Below are 20,760 nucleotides of genomic sequence, written 5' to 3'. Positions count from 1 at the left end.
TTGATTTTAGGATACTTAGTTTACAGAACTTCCCTTTTGCGGATTAACAATTGTAACAGAAAATGACTGCTCCTATAGAAATCCTTTTCATAGTCATATAAACAAGTGGGGACACAAGTTCTCATTTAATGAAAAGTAGAGATGAATAATTGCTTGTATCGGTTTTATTTGCTCCACAAAGATCCCATCAAAATTGCAGGTTCTTTCTCTCGATTCTCTTGGATTTGGTGTGTTGACCTTTATTCTCACGCATTTGCCTTTTGGTTGCAGGATGGCTGCTGCAACTTCAGTCACAATACACTTGTCCCTCAGCATCCCTGGGGAATCAATTCAGGACCTCTTGTGAATACCAAAATCTACAGATAGTCAAGACCGTAGTATGAAATGGCATGGTATTTGCATACAACTGATGCACACCCTCCTGTATATTTTCCATCATCTCTAGATTACTTACAATACCTAATATAGTGTAAATGCTACATAAATCATTGTTATACTGTGTTGGTTGGGAGATAATGACAAGAAAAAAGTCCGTACCTGTTCAGTACACGTGCAATTTTTTCCCCAGTACTTTTGATCTCTGGTTGCTTGAATCCAGTGATGCAGAACCCACAGGTAGAGAGGGCCAACTATATTTATGTTTAGGGATGAAGAAAGAGCAAGGTGCAGTACCCTTATGAGGGAAATAAAACTTTCTCTAGGAGGTCCCAGTAGAATTCTATCTGCACCCGTTTGATGGTGGGCTTGCCAGAGTTATATGGCAAGCTTACCAAGCCTCTTGAGCATTTCCAGCCCTGAAGAGGAAGGCTGAGGTTAAGGGAATGGATAATTGCTACCCCTGAAAGGTCTGTAACTTCAGTAAATTGTGATAGCTGGTACTGATCTGCTGTCATTGGAAATAGTTGAGATGCATAGACATAAATAATTTGACCCAATGCTGTCCATTAGAACTATCTGTGATGATGAAAATGTTCAGTAATCTGCACTGTTCAATATGGTGGCCACTGGCCATAGGTGACTAATGAGCACTTGAAACGCGCCTATTGTGACTGAAGTGCAGATTTTAAAATTTAGCTTTGGTAAATTTAAATTCAAGTAGTCATATGTTGCAAGGCTAGTGGCTATCATATTAGGCAACATAAGTTTGATCATCTGAGTTATTGAGGAGAGGAAGGTTGACATTTGGGAGGTCAAGTCCTTTTATGATTATTTCATTAAAAAATCAAAATATCAAAATGTTATTTCCTTGTGCATTTATTTAGTTTGCGTTTATTTTGTGTTTAGTTTGCGTTTATTTGTTTTTTCTTCACAAAGTCAACCAGAAGAACAATTTCTCTGCCTAAACATAGATTTCTTGAAAATTTTGTGTGGAGATTGCTCTTTTATAGTTATGAAAGTTTGACACTACAGAATTTTTTAAAAAAATTCTAAACACCCCATTTTCTTTCACAGTACTATTTCAGTGGCAGTAGAACAAAATGACTTTTAAAGGGGGTCATCTAACAGTTTACCTCCTTTCTGTCTGCTGTTGTATAAACTGTAAATGCATTTTTCCATCATGAAATGGTTCAGTCTCTGAAATGTGTGAGTTTATTTTGGATTTAATTTTATTTCTGGCAAGTTTCATGAGAAAGAAATATCAGAGGAGATCAGGGAACTTTCAGTATCATGAGTCCTTCCAGGCTCTGATTTCCTCGTACACTTGGGTGTTGGTGAACATTCTGGCAGTGCTCTTTGGCCAAAGCTCTGATGGAATGAACATGGCCAAGCTGGAAGAGTACAGATCTCAAATGTGCTAATAGGAAACATCACTGGAGCTTGGAAGTCCTGCATCTTGGGTGGTGTCCCATGGGTTTGGGAGGTGTCATCCTGTGCTAAGTTTTGTCGGGAGATATGACATCAACAAGTCAATTTATCTTCCAGTTAGAATGTTCATTTTACTGCTGGGTTCAACAACATCTTTTGCTTTATGTGATATTCAGAACAAAAGCCATGAAATGCTCTGGTGGGAAATTCTGTACCTTTAAAAGCAACTGTTAAACCAATTCTGGAAAGTTGGGAAGTGTGAGAAGTGCTTACTTTTGGACTGGGCCACAGACCTAGGTGAGTTGTGGATACTGCTGCCTAAGTGTCAGACTCATACTACTCAATGAACCCTGAAGGGTTGGCTCACCAATTAAAACAAGAACTAAGATTTGCATCAGCATCCTGGCTGGAAACAGATGGCATACTCAAAGATCAACTGAAGTGACTTTAAGAGGAGACTATTTACAGATGTGTGGATAGGATTAAGGGAATTAATAGGAGATAATGAAGCACTGAAGGCCAGCATAAACGGGATGTTCTTATGGTCTCTCATTGGTATAGTTTGCCTATGTCTCCAACCAGATGTCATCCTGAACTGCAGTTGCCGTAATCCCTACGTGTTCAGGGATGGACCCAGTGGGAGATAACTGAATCATGGGGCTGATTACCTCCATGCTGTTCTCATGATAGTGAGTTAGTTCTCATGAGATCTGATGGTTTTATAGGGAAATTTTCACTCTTGGCTCTTATTCCTCTCCTTCCTGTCGCCATGTGAAGGAGGACCTGTTTGCTTCCCCTGGCCACCATGATTGTAAGTTTCCTGAGGCCTCCCCAGACATGTTAAACTGTGAGTCAATTAATTCTCTTTCCTTTATAAATTACCCGGTCCCATGTATGTCTTTATTAGCAGCATGGGAAGAGACTAATCCACTCATCCTGAAAAGGGTTCAGTAGAGCCTTGGTTTTGGAAGAGAGGCCACCAAAGAGGAGCTATGTCCCTGGGTGCAGGAGAAGCATCCAAGTGAACACACCCTGGCCCTGGAGGAGGGGTGGGAGAATAAATAACACCTTTATGTCTTTCTCCAGTTGCTTCTTTGTTCTTCCCATGTCTCCTATTGTCTGGCACCTCTCAGAAGCCTGAGAGCAAGTGAAGGATGCAATCCATAGAGGATGGAGAATGACCCTTGAGGGTCAAGGAGAATAGCCCACGCATTACTTTAATTTATCCAGTGCTTCTCTGTGGGTACAGGCTGCCAAGTACTTCCATACACATTAGCTAATTTCATTCCCACTACAATCTCCATTTTACTAATGAGAAGACTGAAGCTCAGGGAAGTTATGCAAATTTCCTCGAATCTAGCAGCTGGTTAGTGATCAAGTCAGTAGCCTGAACTGTCTTCAGACTCCCAGTCCAAGCTCTTACCTTTATGATATGAGAAGGATGTAGAGATTTATCAAAAGTAGAAGGAATTTAGAAACTAACCTTATAGTATCAATTATAATCATAGTAATGGGAAGAATACCCCTGCCTGACATTTCAGAGACATTATCTCACTTGTATCTCACAATGTTTTTGGGAATTAAAAAGGTTAGGTATTGTTAACTTTACCTTACAGATGAAAAACAGCAAAGGTTCAGGCCAAATGACTTGCTACAAAACAGTATCTCAGGGCTGGCACTTGAGTATAGGTTTTTTTTTTTTTTTTTTTTTTTTATTCTGAATCCATCAGTCAGTCAAGTATACCACATTGCTAATTAGAAAATGCTGGCAGCAGGACAGTTTAATTAAATTAAGCCAAAACCCCAAACCAAATGGAAAACAAAAGCCATGTTATGTAGATATTCTGGTGGAGTACTAATGTCTGTTTTACCTTATGGATCACTATTTTTAATTCTGTCCATTTTGAAAAGCCTACCAACAATGATGGTCCATTGTAAAAGAAGTGAATAAATAATAGATGACTAAAAATAAGAGGAAGGAAAATATTTGAATAAATGGGTAGCAATTTCTTAAAAAAGTTAATTAAAAATTTATATAATATATCAAATACAAGAATTAATTCCAGATACAGAGTTAAATGTAAATGCTTAATAGATGGAGAGACACCCAAAAGATAATGTGAAGGAAACAGCCGACATTGTTTGGTCTGTGTTTCCTGGACACCAGTTGCAGTGTAGGGGCTCAGAAAGAGTTTTCTTTTCTTCTGGTAGATACCCAATAGTGGAATTGCTGGGTTGAATGGTAGTTCTAGTTTTAGTTCTTTGAGGAATCTCCAAACTGCTTTCCACAGGGGCTGAACTAATTTACATTCCCAAGAACAGCGTATAAACATTCCCTTTTCTTTGCATCATCGCCGACATTGGTTATTTTTTGACTTTTTAATAATAGCTATTCTGACCTTGGAATACTACATAGCCATACAAATGAATGAAATCCTGTCCTTTGTAGCAACATGGATGCAGCTGGAAGCCATTATCCTAAGTGAATTAATGCAGAAACAGAAAATCAAATACCACATGTTATCACTTATAAATGGGAACTAAATAATGGGTACACATGGACATAAAGGTGGAAACAGTAGACACCGGGGTCTCCAAAAGCCAGGAGGGAAGAAGGGGATCAAGGGTTGAAAAACTACCGATTGCATCCTATGTCCACTATTTGGACGATGTGTCCACTAGAAACCCAAACCTCAGCATTACGCAATATAACCATGCAACAAACCTGCATAGGTATCCCCTGAATCTAAAATCAAAGAAAAATAGAAAGTGTTTTTCCATCTAACACTTGCCACAGCTTTAGCTGGAGGTTACTATCGACTTCACAGATGAGAAAACCAAGGTGCAGAATCCGGTCTAGAGCCCCATGGCAGACAGTGTTGTAGCCCAGTAGGAGCCTTCACTGTTCTGACTCCAGACTCCGTATCACTAACCACCCTGTGCTCTTAGAATAATTTCCATCGTGACTGTTAGAATACAGTGAAGGAAGAAATTAGCACTTTGTTTTATAGACTTGTTAGATTTCCATAAGGTGAACAATAGTGTAGCTGAAAGCAAATAATAAAAGACACTGGGAAAATATTTGCATTGAATATGACAGTCAAAGGGTTAAATTTTGTAACAAAGGTTTTAACCAATGCATAAGAAACACCATGTTGATAAATGGACAAAAGGATATGAATAAACATTAGAATATGCTTAGTAAACACATTTGAAAAAAATTAAGCTTATTAATAATAAAAGAAATGCAGATTAAAATAATGATGAGAGCATTTTGCATATTTCAAATGGATAATTTTGGGGCTTTTTGGTTGTTTTTTAGGCTAATGCTAGGGAAATTACTAGGCCCTTGGTATGGTGGCAATGGAATTTGAACAGCCGCTTTGGAAAAGCAATTTGGCAGCAATTTTAAGGAGTCATAAAATTTCTACATACTTTGACCCAGCCATCCCACTCCTGGGGATTTGTCCTGAGGCAATTATTAAAAAGACAACGAAAGCCATGTGTAGGAAAAAGTTAACTGCAATAATATTTATAATAGTAAAAATTGGAAGTCACCTAAAGGTCTCATAACAGGAGGTGATTTGGTAAATTATGGGTCTGTGTATTAGGGTTCTCCAGAGAAACAGAACCAATAGGGTACGTGTGTGTGTGTGTGTGTGTGTGTGTGTGTGTGTGTGTGTGTTTGTGTGTGAAGAGACTTTTTAAAATCAGGAATTGGCTTATGTGATTTTGGAGGCTGAGAAATCTGGACCCAGCAGAGCTGATGGTGTAGGTTCCTTAGAAGTCCTAGTTGTAAGTCAGGAGAAGACTGATATCTTAGTTCAAAGACAGTCAGGTGAAGACACTAATTCTTTCCTACTCAACTTTGCATTCTATTCAGGCCTTCAACAGGTTGGGTGAGGCTTGTGTACCCTGGGGAGGACAACCTGCTTCACTCAATTTTACTGACTCTAATATTAGTCTCATCTAGAAGCACCCTCATAGGCACAAGCAATGTTTAACCAAACATCTGGGCACCCTGTGGTCCAGTCAAGTTGACACATAAAATTAACTCTTACAGTCTGTGTAACCATCAAAGTAATTATAAAAGCCATATAGTAGTATGAAATACTAATGATGTTAATTGAAAAAGGGAGAAAAATTATATTTATACTATGCTTTTAATTGCAAACATGTCCACATGTAGATTGGTATTAAGTACAGAAAAATAAAAATAACAATAGTGACCATAACAGGATGGGGAGGTTATGGCTCATGTAGACCGGCGAACACATGGGCTTTTTGTGGCACTGGCACGTGGTTCAGGGTAAGTGGAGTTCTGGGTGCGTGAAGGGGAGTGTTCCAAGATCAGGTTGAATAGAAGTTAGAGCTAAGTAGGAAAATTGTTTGATACCATCCTAAAGAGTTTGAACTTTGTTCTTATAGACATTGGAAAGCCATTTAAAATGTTATAAGTAAATTTATATTTGGGGAATTCTGACAGCACTGAAGGCTTCCGAGTGGGAGAGGGGTGCTTAGGAGGACTTTGTAATGGTCTAGGCAGGAAGTGAGAACCTCAACTGGTAATGGCAATGTGGTGATGGAGAGGAGTGGAGTTGCTTGACAGGAATATCAGAGGGGGGATCCCCAGCATTTGCCAAGTGCTCAGATGTGGACATGTGGGAAAGGAAGGAGGGAAGCAGGACTGCCACTCTTTTGGCTTGGATGGATGTGGTTAAGAGGAATGGGGAGGGAGGCAACATGCCAGGCTCCATGTTGAGTTTACTGGGAGTCAGGTCATCAAGAGGCATCCTGTGTTTCTTCCAAGAGACAGTTGGAATATAGGTCTTTTCCTTGGGAGAGAGGGAATGGTGGTGGAACTTGAGCATGATTATTTGTGGCCATAGATGAAATTGGGAGAGTGGGATGCCTAGGGAGACTGAATATCAGGAGGAAAGAAGATGACTGAGGGCAGAACTGTGGGGAAATCTAAGGTTTAAAGATGGAAAGAGGCATTGATGAACAGCTGGGGAAGGAGTAGTTTGAGGTAGATGTGCAGATGGAATGAAGAGAAAGTCTCAAGAAGGGGGAGTAGATGGTGGAGCCAAAGAGGGCTGCAGATTTGGAAGGCTAAAGTCTTTAGGTGGCTTTGGATAGCCTGTTGTATCTTGGACCATGCAGGTTACAGTGGACCACGGAGTGGGGACAGAAGTGGAGGAAGGAACCAGAGAACATGGAGTGAGAAGCTAAAGGAAAGTGATGCAGTAGATACATGACTCTAAAGTACTCAGGACTTTCAGAGGCTTAAACATAGGGTGACCAACTGTCCCACTTTGCCTTATACTAAGGGCATTCCCTGGATGTGGACTTTTCATTCCCCAAATTAGGAAAGTCTTGGGCATACCAAGACAAGTTGGCCACCCTACTCAAAAGTATGTAAGCTAACATATCTGTTCTCTAAGAGGTTAAAACTGGATGGGGATACCAGATGTATGTACATGATGCAGTTAAACAGCAATACAAGGGGGCAAGTCTACACCGATTGGCCAATTCAGTGGGACAGAAAGTTTAGGAATGTTTTTGAAAATATTTATGGGTTAAAGCAATTTGGTGAAATTTTGGCAAAAATAAGCCGAGTTTTTTTTTTAATTTGTTTTTTTCACTAAAATATCAAGACAGAATAGCACAATAAAACTGTAGCAAATAAAGCACCGGTATAAACATTGTCAGTTTTAAGCTAAATAGCTTCTTTATTGAGTTTTCTAATTACTGTTTGATTTATTTAGTTTTAATTTTACTCCAAAGGGAATAAAAACCTGTAACAGCATTAATTTGCATTAATGGGGAGGTGGAGTGCTATTTGATATGGGCAAACACTGAGTTTACAGAAGTTCAATGCTAATAGCCCCTCCATCCTAGAAAAGACCCAAGTTGTGCACTGGGGCCGACTGAACTCATAGAATCACCTCCTTGTTTGCCAGGCTGGGCCCTGCCTGCTGCCATCCCTGGGTGTTGGAGTTCCCACCCCTGGTTCAGTTTCCTGGCACAGGCTCCCAATCGCATTCCCTATTGGTTCACTGGAGAGCATGGGCCATTGGAGTCCTGGCGTCCAACCCATGTGGGCTTGGGGCCAACTTCTGGGTCTCTGTGACTCATTTTCCTTGTCAGTTGTACAGTCCTTTTGTGAAAAGTAGAAGCAATGTTTGTGCAGTAAGGATGCTCCTCCATCTGGGGCTCTCTCACCTGGCTGCTTGCCACTTGCTAGTTCTAGACAAGTCACCCAACATTTCCATGCCTCAGTTTTCTCTGTAAATGAGGTTTAAAGTGTCATGGGAGCCTGGGCAACATAGTAAGACCCTGTCTATACAAAAAATAAGAAATTAGATGGGCATGGTGGAGTGTACCTGTGGTCCTAGCTACTTGGGAGGCTGAGGTGGGAGGATCGCTCTAGCTCGGGAGATCGAGGCTGCAGTAAGCTGCAGCTGTGGCACTGCACTCCAGCCTGAGTGAAGAATGAGGCCTTGATTCACAAAAAAGAGTCCTCAAAACGAAAGGACAAATGGTGTCATGGAATTTACAGTCGTTCACATATATACAGTGCTTAGCTCAGTGTTCCCACATTTTTATTCTTAGTCCCTCTTCAACCATTTACTAGCTATGTGACCTTAGACAAGTGTCTTTCTTGCTCTTTATTTCCTTATCTACAACAATGACAAAAAAAATAAAAATAAAAGGGGCTTGGCCAGGCACAGTGGCTCATGCCTATAAACCCAGTGCTTTGAGAGGTCCAGGTGGGAAGATCATTTGAGGCCAGTAGAACTTATTGAGACTCTGTCTCTATGAAAAATAAAAAAAATTAGCCAGGTGTGGTGGTGTACACCTGTAGTCCTCCTAGCTACTTGGGAGGCTGAGGTGGGAGGATCCCTTGAGCCTAGGAGTTTGAAGCTGCAATGAACTATGTTTGTGCCACTGCATTCCAGCCTGGGCAACAAAGTGAGGCTGATATGGTTTGGCTGTGTCCCCATCCAAGTCTCATCTTGAACTATTGTTCCCATAATCCCCACATTTGTGGGAGGGACCCAGTGGGAGGCGATTGAATCATGGGGGCTGTTTCCCTCATGCTGCTGTTCTCGTGATAGTTCTCACAACATCTGATGGTTTTATAAGGGGCTTCCCCCCGACTTCTCTCTGCACTTCTCCTTGCTGTTGCCATGTGAAGAAGGACATGCTTGCTGCCCCTTTTGCCATGATCGTAAGTTTCCTGAGGCATCCTCAGCTCTGTGGAACTGTGAGTCAGTTAAATCTCTTTCCTTTACAAAATACCCAGTCTCGGGTCTCGGGTGTATCTTTATTAGCAGTGTGAGAATGGACTAATACAGTGACCTGTCTCTAAAAAATAAATAAGTAAGTAAATAAGTTAATTAAAAGGGCCTGAACTAGGTAATTTGTAGTCTTGCCCAGCTTTTGAACATTGTGTTTTCTGTACCATCAACTGAAGCTTGGGCTGAGGGTTAATATATGTGTATTAGTGTGGTGGCTTGAGAGACTGGCTTCAGGAGATTTCAATTTAGCATATCCTGACCTTTGAAAGTGAGAATGTAGTTGAGGATGAAAGACTTTAAGAGGGTCTACAAAGAAAGGAGTATGGATCAAGATTAGTCTGTCTTTATGCAGTTCCATGCAGAGGGTTTCTGTTGAGTAAATCAATAAATTGGGCAGAGTGTGGGCTTGTTTGCCTGCATCCCTGCTACTTGTCTTTTCTTTGTTACCATAGCTCCTTCTTCCCCACTCTGCAGTCTGGCTTGTGTCTTTGGACTTTGGCCATCAGTCCACTCCTTCTTCCCTAAATCCCAGGGCTCCTAACCTGGACTCTGTATATGGAATCTGCTTTCAGACTGAGCTCATGCACTTTCTCTCAAATGCTGGACATCCTACCTATTTGCTTATCTGTCCTCTGAGACCTGTCTGCACCATCCTGCCTTTGGGTGACATTTCTATCCTCCAGGTAATTGCTGACCCTGGTTTTGGCCTGTATCCTGCCTTGTGCTGTTGCTGGCAAAGCCTCAGCTTGGTTCCATTATTGATTTCTGCAGCGTGTGCAGGAAGAGTTACTCTGTGATTACGACTTGTGCAACTTGACGGTATATGGACAAGGGTTGAATGGGCACAAAAGGAAGTAAAACAAGTGAAGATTGTCAGTGATTTCTTTTCTATATTTCCTTTATTGTCATGCTTTTTTTTTTTTTAGCTCAGGAAACAAAATTATAGAGAAGTTATTTCAAGTGATAAAAAATTCATGAATCTATACAAACTTATGTTGTGAACTTTTGTATTAGTTCATGTTGAATCATTTCATCAGCTGCTATATTCCAGGCACTCTCACAGGCCCTCTTTGGTTCATTGAAAAAGAATTAGTACTTTAGTGGAGGATAAAAATAATAACCGGTTAATGAAAGTAAAGGACTATTACAGAGATAGATATGTACAAAGATTTTGGGCTGCACAGCTGAGGAAACACTCAATTGTCTGGAGTTAGGCTTGGGGAGGATTCCCATCAGAAGTGACCATTAGGCTGAATCTTACAGGTCATTATAGAGGGAGAACACAGTATAGTGAAAGGCTCAGAGGAATGAAATATGTGTTAGAAATGGACTGGTTTGGGGTAGTTGGAGGGTGCATGAGGAGAAGATTAAGTAAGAAGGGTAGAACTAGGACCATATTTAGACCTACCTTGGAATGCCATGAGAAGCAGATTGTCTGGTGGTGATAGGAAATTCTTACAAAATCAGAATGAATTGACTCTAAGTGACTTTTTACCATGAGGAACTTGGGAAATAATGATTGTTCATTTCACATTGAGTATCTCTGTATTATTTGAAGATTTTGGAGACCTTCTTTATAGGACTAGTAATTCTGGCTCCTCTTTGTAAATTACCAATTATACATTGACTTTCTCCAACCAGCCCTGCGTTTGAGCTGGGTCTGATGTTTTCTGTAGCATCCTCCCTGTCTACAGGTGGAGCCACCTGCTCCTCTCTCACCCTCCATCTCTCTCCATTTTCTGATCCCAAGTGAGATTAATGAATCTTGTTTACTTCACAGCCAGGGCCAAGGAGAGGCTTTGAATGAATAATTTCTGACTGTATTTCTTCTTGATGCTGTTTTCTCTCCAGAAAGGCACTATCATTAATTAAAGCAAAGTAAACAAAGCAAATCCTAAGCAGCTGAGCTTCATATTTTAAAAGACCCATAAACCTCAGCAGCATAAAATAAATTAAATTTGGAGCTTACCAAGTGCACACTTTCATTTTGATGGAGTGTTCCATGCTCTGGATAGAATCTTGTGAAGTCATCCAGAGCTCAGACAGGGCTCCCTGTAGATCCTGGACAAAAATGGGCTCTGTCCCCAGTTGGCTGCTCCAGCAAGGAGGCTAATGGAAAGTAAAGGACACTGGTAGCCAATTCCAGCAGCCTTGAATGTGGACCTCTGGGCCATGGTTGTATAGTGATTTTATCTACTTATCTATTTCAAAGTACTTGAGATGTGTACATTTCACTGTGTAAATTATACCCCAATAAAATTCTAAGTAAACAAAAACAGTTATCTGCTTATTTAAGAAATCTTCCTTCTCCTTTGCTTTTTTTAAAAAATATATATGTATATATAAAATGAGAGTTCTAAAGTGCCTTTTTCAGGAGAGAATTTTGAAAATTAAAAGGACAGTGACAGTAATAACATCATTTGCAGCTCTGGAACAGTCACTTTTTTGTATTAGTTTTCTCTTTTGAAAGTGGCATGCCACGTTCTTGGTTTTGTTTATGGGTTTTATTTCTGGTTTATTTCCTCCTCATATGAGAAGCATATTTAAGAAATACTTCATAAAAACCTGTATAGTTTTTTTATTTTTTTACTTTTTAAGAGCTTGATAACTCGAGGATTACTCACACATTTTTTTAAAAGGTTAAAACCTAAGACCCTAATCTACCAACTCTAATTCATAGCATCTCCATCATTTTTCTGCTCTTTTCTGTGAGACATGGTCATTTAGCTGCTGGTTATCATGGTGGTAGTATATTCTTCTTCCTGTGAGTCCTTATCTATGCAGCTTTCTCATCCCACTGTTTTGGAAAGGAAAACCATCAGAACACCCGAGACAATGATGCTGGATGTTGGAGGTGAGAAGTAGACTGTCAGTATCAAGCTCTGAATTGGGAGGAGAAGCCTTCCAATGAATCTGAGCGTCCACTTCTCCTCCACAGCTGTAGATGCATGTGCCCCCTGGGCATGTTGGGGGGGACCACGTGGCAAGCATCATAGTTGCTGTTAGCTATTTTAAAAAGCTGTCTTTGTAGTTTATTCTTTTGCTGCCTAGGAGTCTGCCAGTGGAGGCACAAGGCCAAGTATTGATGGCTTCACCTTCCGAGAGCCCTTCTTCTTAAAGCCGAGTGTCTGGCTATCAAGCCAGAAAGTCTTGGGTCGCTGAAGGGGACATCTTCTTCCACAGGAAAAATGAGGTTTTGCTGAACTCCTCCTGGTATTCAGTGATTTCCAGACCACGTTCTGCAGAGGTGATTCTGCTGTCTCACAAACGATTTTGATTTTGATTATACTTTTAAAGTATCTTTTCATTAGTTAGAAACCATAATACAAGGCAGCACAAATCGTTTACTGTGTTATGCATTACATTTTAACAGGTTGGTTGGTAAACCACCAGTACGTTAATTGGAGATCACGGGTAAGAATTTAATTTTTTTATTTACTTTATTCTGATTTTATCATAACATTTCTTTGCCATATCTGTGTACATATTTGAACTTATGATAAAACGTGTTCCCGATTAGATGCTAACACTGTTTGGTTTTGGAGTCAAGCCTACACCTGTCTATACATACCCTTTTCATGGGAACTCCCCACTGTAGTAAGTTTGAGTGCTCAGTTGGTGTAGGAACGCCCAGGTGCACCTGCTTGGTCACTGCTCTGCTCATGGTCAAGGGGAATTGTGAGACTAAAGAAACATGCTGCAACCTAGTGTATTTTAAGTAAGCATTTAAAACTTTAAGGCAGAACTACCCTAAACAGCACCAAAAGATAAATGAATAAATGATACATTGAAGAAAATGTATTGCAAGACATTTGACTAACAAAGGTTCTATTCTCTTAATATGCAATGTGCTTTCACAATCAATGTGAAAAAGACAAGCAATCCGGTATAAAAATGGGCAAAAGACTCAAATAGAGTCACAGAAAGTACCAATTTTCAATAAACATGCATAAAAGTGTTCAGCCTCGTTCAGTTAATAAACTGTAAAATATAACAATAGTTAGAGTTTGCCTGCCTCCCACTCCCCTCTGCTGCAGACCCAACTATCGTATCAGGCAAGTAGCAGTTTAAAAGTAGGATAAAGCCTGTGCTGATGGATGAGGGATAACAGGGGCTTTCCTACATTGTTGTTATTTGTGGGAGTGTTAATTTTTCTAAATATCCATATGTGATTAGTAAAATTGTATCATGATTTATTACAACACTATTGAGCCTAAGGAAAGGAGAGAGAGAGAAGGGGGGATATGCTGTTAGTGAAAAATTTTGGATATATAGTAAAAATAGAAAGTAAGCTGTAAAATAGTACATATGGTATGATCAGATTTATATATATTTGTGTGTGTGTGTGTGTGTATGTGTATATCTATATAAAAAATGAAAGAAGAGTCTTCCTGTGCTTACAAATGCACTGAAATTTCTGGAGTGAGATGTAAAACAAAAACAAAAGCAAAATAAAACAAATCAGCAACAGAAAACCCTGCTGATGGTGGTTGACTCTGGGGTGGCACACTGATATTTAAGGCATAAAGATCAATTTTTTATATTTCATTATATGTTCTTCTATATCACTTTAATTTTATTTTTTACAGTGAACAGGTAGATCTTTAGTGAAAAGAAAACTTATTAATAAAACAGTGCTCAATTCTTTCTCAATCATTCTCTAATAATGTCCTAATCTTCCCTCATATCTGATTCTAGAATCCTGTTTTTTCAAATCCAAATACTTGTAGATTTGTTTTTAATTGATGAAGCCTTCAATATCCTTAGGATCTACTTCTTAAGAAGTCAGTATATTTTGGCTGACTTGCCTTGACAGCTCACTGGACCCTCAGCAGCAGGGAAGGGCAGGGTGGAAGAATACCACGCTTGCTCCGGATGGGGGATCCTCTGCTCCGGGCTCTCGGTCAAGAGCAGTGGTTAGGAAAATACCCCCAAGTTAGATGACTTGGGTTTAGATCTTTGCTCTACCACTTGCTAGAGTTATGCTGTTGGGCAAGCTACTTTCTCAGCCTCTGTTCCACACTGTAAAACAGGACTACTGATGTTAACTACACAAGATGGTATGAATGAAAAGTCATGCTACCTAACAAACATTACTTAGAAGGGAATCTGGAACACAGTCCTGATTATATCAGATGTTGTCACTCTTTCATTTATGTTTGTTTATAGACATGCCCACCTCTGCTCCATGTTTCAGTTTCCTTAACTGTAATTAAAGAGAGCTGAATGGGATAACATGGAAGGTCTTCTTCACTTTCAAAGTGTAATGATATAATATTTGTATTTCTGATGCACTCCGAATGAAATTCTACATAGTTTAAGATTATGTAGTGTTGTTTGTGGTATTTGATTGTGAATTTACTGCTTCATTTGTTTTTAATCAAGGGTCGTTGGGTAGCTTAAATGAAGACAACATATTGCATGATTTGTGGGTTCTTTTCTCATTGACAGAAATTATATACATCTGTACCAAGTCAATGTCACATATCTGTTGTGCTGAAGACTGAGAATAGAAGGAAGATATAATGTTTACCTTTGAGAGGCACAGGGGTATATGACTTAAAGAATTTTGAGAAAGGTACTGATCATAAAATGGACTGTTTTGGTCAACATGTTATTGACTGAGAAACTGATTGGAAGAATTGTGAGCAATTTGCTATTCTTGCAAGGAACCCTAGAGTTTAGAATATGGAAACTGCCCTTCCTTGAATCAATGCTTGTTCTAGCTTTCTGGATTCTAGGTTTTGCCTTTGTATTTGACTCGTATACTCTGAATTTAATTTTCCTAATTGGAAAAAGCCAACCTTGGATGCAGATGAATGATGTAGACAGATGCATCCTTGAAAGAAATGACATTCAAAATGGCTGGAGAGCCTGGTGCAGTTGAATGAGGGTTATGGTTGGATGGTGCATTGGATGTGGAGGGCAAGGGGGTGGGCTGCCCTCTGTGTGCTGGGCCCTATGCTCTGCCTGTTTATCTAACTTAATTCTCATGAATTATCTTGGAAGTTGGGCATTTTACCGGTGACAAATGGAGGCTTAGAGGGTTTAATTTCCCCACCTGAAGCTTTAAGGTAGTAAGTCACAAAGCCTGGATTGGAGTCCAGGCCTGACCTGCTCCTTAACTCCTCCGTTTTTCTTGCTATCTCTGGTCTCCTTGGTTAACTTTGTTTTATTTCACTAATCACAGAGTATATTTTTAACCCCTTCCTCTGGCATCATTAATTTGTGTTGGTTACAAAGGGGATTCAATTTGAGAGTAAGTTTGAGGAACTAGCTCGGAGTCACGGGATGGGGATGGGGTGAGAGGGTGTACTTCAGGTGGGTCAGCCGGGATGTGTGGGACAGGAGAATGGCTGGAATCTGGGGGTGGGAGCTCCTGCATTCTAAATTTGTCTCTTCCACCTGCCTTGCTGTGCTTTGAGTTCAGTGACGAATCCTCAATTTTCTCACATATGAAATGGGGACAATATTACTTAATTATTACCTACCTATTATTACCTAATGGGAGTATCTGTGCACCTCCCAACTGCATTCTAAACCTTCAGATAGCAGGGATAAGCACAAGGCCCAGTCTTTGTCAAAGAAACCTTTTGTTATATCTTTGTGCCTTACTCCTATGAGCATTTGTAGAGGGATACCTTAACATGGAAATAACAATCTAAAATAGGACATCAGAGAGGACACTTCTCCAAATCCAGCTGCCCTTTCAGCTCTAGATAGAACACAGAGTCCTACTTCACACTTGCCTTCATTTCTTAGTGACATTCTCATGGGAGTTTCCTGTTCCTGCTGTATGGGAACCTGGGTTGTGTTTCCTTTGACAAAAGAGGGAAAAATAAAGACATTGTGCAATATGTGGCAGCTGTAACATCTCTCTATGATGAATTACTGCTTATTCTTGGTGAACTTCAAAAAGTTGTCCTTTGAAAGGGAATTATAAATTTCTCCAGAAGAAACTTTTAGACGCCTGATTCAAGGGCATTGAGGAAAATTGTATTTTAAACATGACTTAGGAAAAAATAAGCAGAACCGTCAAACAGGTGTTTTTTCTTTGTCCTACCCCCTCCCTCCAAAAATGCAAATTCAAAGATAAAGAGACCATAATAAAGACCTAACTTTACAAACAAACTGAGTAGGTCTGGAATTGTTATACATTAAACCAGTTTGATACCACCTATCTTTGTGCAACTGTAAAGTTAAAACTGATTTTAGAAGAATGACTTTGAGATCAGTAAGATTCTGATTTACTGGAGAAAGATGCAGTTACTTTCAGAATTGTGTCCAGCCTTAAGATGAGTAAGAAATTCAGTCTAGAACATAAAATTTTCTTAAAATTCTGATTAATCGGAATTTGCGAATATATTGTCCCAAACATTTCACTGCAGGCTACTGTTGGAAGGGATGTGTATGGCTGTGTTGTGATGCTTTCTTTCCCAGAAACTTTCTTTTCTGACAACCTCATTTATCCAGAACATAGCCAGAGTCTGGCAATAGTGGGAAGGAAAGTTCTCTGGAACTCAGACAGCTGCCACAAAGCCCTTGCATCACATTCTGTAGAAGAGATAGAGAGCTCACACATGTACATTAAAAAGAGAATGTGGTGCTTTTTTGGCTAACGGCAGAGTATATACATTTCTCAATATCCTGCAGAGCATTTCTCCATTTTAGCCCAGTAACAAAATTTATGTTCAAATGGGTAAGAAATATGACCAATAAACAGCTAAATTTTACTCGTGTAGTCTGTTTAAGAAAACCACAAGCATGCAAATAAAGATTTTTCATTCATCACTGTCAATTTAAGACTTGGAATTGGGAGAGATCAGTTTTGCATTTAGACTACTGTCCCCAGAACAGTTACTGTTCAAAGTGCTGAATGAACAAGTAAGTGAAGGACAGAAGGGTTATAGGCATTAGATTATGTGGGACGCCCCATTTCTCAGCAACCTGCACAAAATAGGTGTTACTGTAATTTTGAATCAAGTAAATGCTCCTTTGCTCAACTCTGATTTGTACTCAACTTATTTCCCCTAAACCAGCCTCTCCTATTTGTTTACACATTTCTTTGTATAATCTCTTTTATCATTTCACTGTCCTCAAGTTGCTCTCCTTTTCTCACTTTTGGGGACAGAATACAACATTGCCACAATAAATATTTCTTCATTTTAAGGCAGCTTTATTTGGAAAGGGGCTTTAGAAACTAGTAGTTGATGCAGATTTTAGCACTGACTGTCTGCAGCCACAGAAAGCTTGATTAAATTTTAATTAAAGTATACTTAATTAAATCCTATTGGCTCAAAATAAATGGAAAAAGTGATTAACCGTCCTTGACTGTTTTTGCCAAGCTTTCACCAAGCTTTCCCTAAGCTTTTAGGTGTCCCCCCTGGAGGGGACCGCTGCTGCTGGCAGATACCGGAGCTTGCCTGGAAGGATGGAGCTTTTTTCCTGAACTGCCAAAGTTCACTGCTGGCTTCTAGCACCATATTGGCACATTACATTCACTCATTTTCCTATGTTCTCAACAAAATATCTGCACATAAAGAATTTATAAGACAAAAAGCTACATTCTTTGAATTTTATCTTTACTTGTGTAGCAAAAGATGCTGAGAAAAGTGACTTGAAGTCTTCTGACTTTTTCCTTCTAGGTTTTTTTTTTTTTTTTGAGATGGAGTCTCCCTTTGTCTCCCAGGCTGGAGTGCAGTGGCACGATCTCGGCTCACTGCAAGCTCCGCCTCCCTGGTTCAGGCCATTCTCCTGCCTCACTCTCCCAAGTAGCTGGGACTATAGGTGCCTGCCACCACGCCCAGCTAATTTTTTTGTACTTTTAATAGAGACAGGGTTTCATTGTGTTAGCCAGGATGGTCTCGATCTCCTGACCTCGTGATCCGCCTGCCTCGGCCTCCCAAAGTGCTGGGATTACAGGCACGAGCCACCGTGCCTGGCCTTGCCTTCTAGGTTTTTGTGTCACCTCCTTGCTTCCTGTTTGGAATGGATCCTCCCCGTCCTTTACACATTTTACCTTTTTTTTTTGTTTGTTTAAGTTCAAGTAGTCGCTGTCTGATACTAAACCATCTCAGAGGTCATCTCAAGAGAAAGAAAGGTTAATAAACAAAAATTTAGGGAAGTGGGCTTTATAAAAAGTAATGACCTTGTTCTTGGGAGATATTTTGTGGTTTGAAAAAAAGTGGTTATGGTGAGGATTTTCAAAATGTATGTTCATTTTCATCGGTAATAACCTTTCCTTGATAGAGCTATCATGGTAGCCTCCTATCAATCTGTTCCTAAGTGCTTGAATTTTGAATGCTCTGGAAGATCAGAATTTCTGCCCTTAAGCAATTGACAAGTGAAAATGAACCTGAATAGGCATGGAGGGCCTATTATACTTGACATTAAAAATAAACTTATCTAGGAGAGAAAAAGAATAGCATTCCACTTAGAAGTAAGGACATCTCAAGGATGATGAAGGATCACTATTTTTCAAAGCCAGAGGATTCCAGGCTAGGTTGCAGTAATTAGTAGGACCTAATACATGAAATGGACAAAACGTGATCAATGTTTAATTTCCAAGTCCTGATTCAAAGTTGTGTTCCTGGACAATTGAGTGGCTGTCTTCCATGTGGTGATTCAGGGATCCAGGCTTCTTCCCCACTGTGGTTCCACTGCCCCTATGGCCTCATTGACTGCACCTAGTTGGCACAAGTGGAAAGATAGCATGAAGAGGCACAACTACTTCCTTAAAGATTTTGCTCATAAGAGGCAGATGTTCTTTCTGCTCACATTCCATTGGCTAGAACTCAGTCATCATTTGGTACCTAATTACAAAGTAAGTGGAGAAATGTGGCCCAGATGAGTGCCCACAAAAAAGAGCAGCAGACTCTGGTGACCAGCCAGCATCCCAGCCACAGAAACTATGTAGGTGAGGGTTTGCAAGTGGTTGACCCACAACCCACATTTGCCTTGCTGGTATAGTTCGTTTGGCCAGCACAGTGCTTATAGAATTTTAAAATTGTAGCAAGCACCAAAAGATCAGGACATTTTGCATAAGATGTGGCCCTCTCAGGTGTGGCCTTTTTTGAAACCTTTGATAGTCTGACAGTGTTAATCCCACATTTCTATTTGCCACTCTAGCCTAGAATTGAACAGCAACTCTACCTTCAAAGGGAGCATGCACTTCTTTTGTTTGCCACAGTTCTGGCCACTTCCTATCACCCCCAAACTCTTACTCTCCAGCCATGAAAACCAAGTATCATTTGCCATTTATCATCTTACACCAGGGCTCCTCTCTAATTTTGATTAACTGTGAGACTCCAGGATTGGAAACCAGAGCACTGATAATACCCTTTCGCTCCCTTTCCCTGTCCCTCTCCCTCTTCCTCTTTCTCCTCCTGCCTCCTCCCTCCCTCTCTCATTATACCACAGGAGTTAAGGGACACATTTTGCTTTGAAACTGAGGATGAATAAATAATAGTTTTGTTAGTTAAGAAATATTTCAGTGAGTTTATAGAATTACAAATGCTACTGGAAGGAAAGAAGACAAAGAGGAAGGCAGGGAGGGAGGGCGGAAAGGAAAGAGGAGAATAAAGGAAACAGTGAAGGGAATGCCTTCTATGCTTTTGAGAAAAGCTCCTAGATCTCTGCATAAAAATGTAGCTGCCTTTTGCATGAATATGTTTCATAATCCCTATTCTGTTTGATCTAAAATTTATAATTGCAAATGGGATCTTTATCCTCTAAAACCAAATGGCAGGGATATATGTTTCTTTATGAGACAATTGTTACTTGGATTCTATACATATCGAAGGTAAACCAGATGGGAAGTGGTAAAAGACGCAAGATAAAGTGGTGATCTAAGAAAAAAATGTTTCCTTTCTGATTGAGAAGGCTGTTCATAGTGATTGATGAAGTTACTGAACTAGCTATGCACTGAGTTTTCAGGTAGTGATTGGGCACTTGCTCTTCTATTTCACAAGGAAGTATCAGGGTCTGGAGGCAACCAGAAATGGACTCATTCATTGACCTGGTAGGAAGAGTCAATGAAGCCATCTCCTTTACAACCCAGAGGCCTGGGAAAAGCAAACCGATTATTTGTGGTGATTAAAAGAGAAAAACAAATCAGGAGCTGGAGGTTGCAGTTGCTTTGGATACAGTTATTGCTTGAGTTGTAAAATGGAGGATAAATTCAGGGAAAGCAGTATCTCCAGCTAGGGGTGTCACTGAGTTAATCCTCTCATCCTGTGTATAGGGGTCTCAGTGGCAACACAGTGTTAGCCTTTTGCCATTTACCAAGCCATGTTGTCAGAGCCCCATTGCAGTAGGTGGTTGGGCATCACTGTTGTCATGGGCATCATTGTGCTCCACGCATCTGAGGTTCTAAAGGTGAAGGCAGTGGTTTCAATCCTCACTAGGGAGGCATTTAAAAACGCGGATTCTAAATTGAAATCTCAAGCCTGTTGTGTGAGAATTACAGGGTGGCAGGCAGAAGAATCTGGATTTTTGTCAAGTAATCATTACCCAGGCAACTTGGTATGGATCTGACTGTCTGCATCTGAGAACTGCCAGCTGAGTGACTGCCTACAGATAAATAGGTAAGAAGGAGCAGAGCAACGTTTCAAACCCAGCTGGCTCTTTTACATCAGATTGAGGTCATCCT

At 40.2% G+C, this 20,760-nt stretch overlaps 1 protein-coding gene across 5 annotated transcripts in view; it reads left to right on the top strand.

The window, feature by feature from the left end:
* The window catches only part of PID1 (phosphotyrosine interaction domain containing 1), a 250,001-nt gene that overhangs the window by 42,940 nt on the left and 186,301 nt on the right, over nt 1-20,760 (top strand). The window lies entirely within an intron of this gene.

This window comes from Pongo abelii, chromosome 11 (assembly GCF_028885655.2).
Source record: "Pongo abelii isolate AG06213 chromosome 11, NHGRI_mPonAbe1-v2.0_pri, whole genome shotgun sequence".
NCBI classification, from domain to species: domain Eukaryota; kingdom Metazoa; phylum Chordata; class Mammalia; order Primates; family Hominidae; genus Pongo; species Pongo abelii.
Note: the sequence above shows the minus strand (reverse complement) of the source record. Positions and strands in the feature narration are given on the sequence as shown.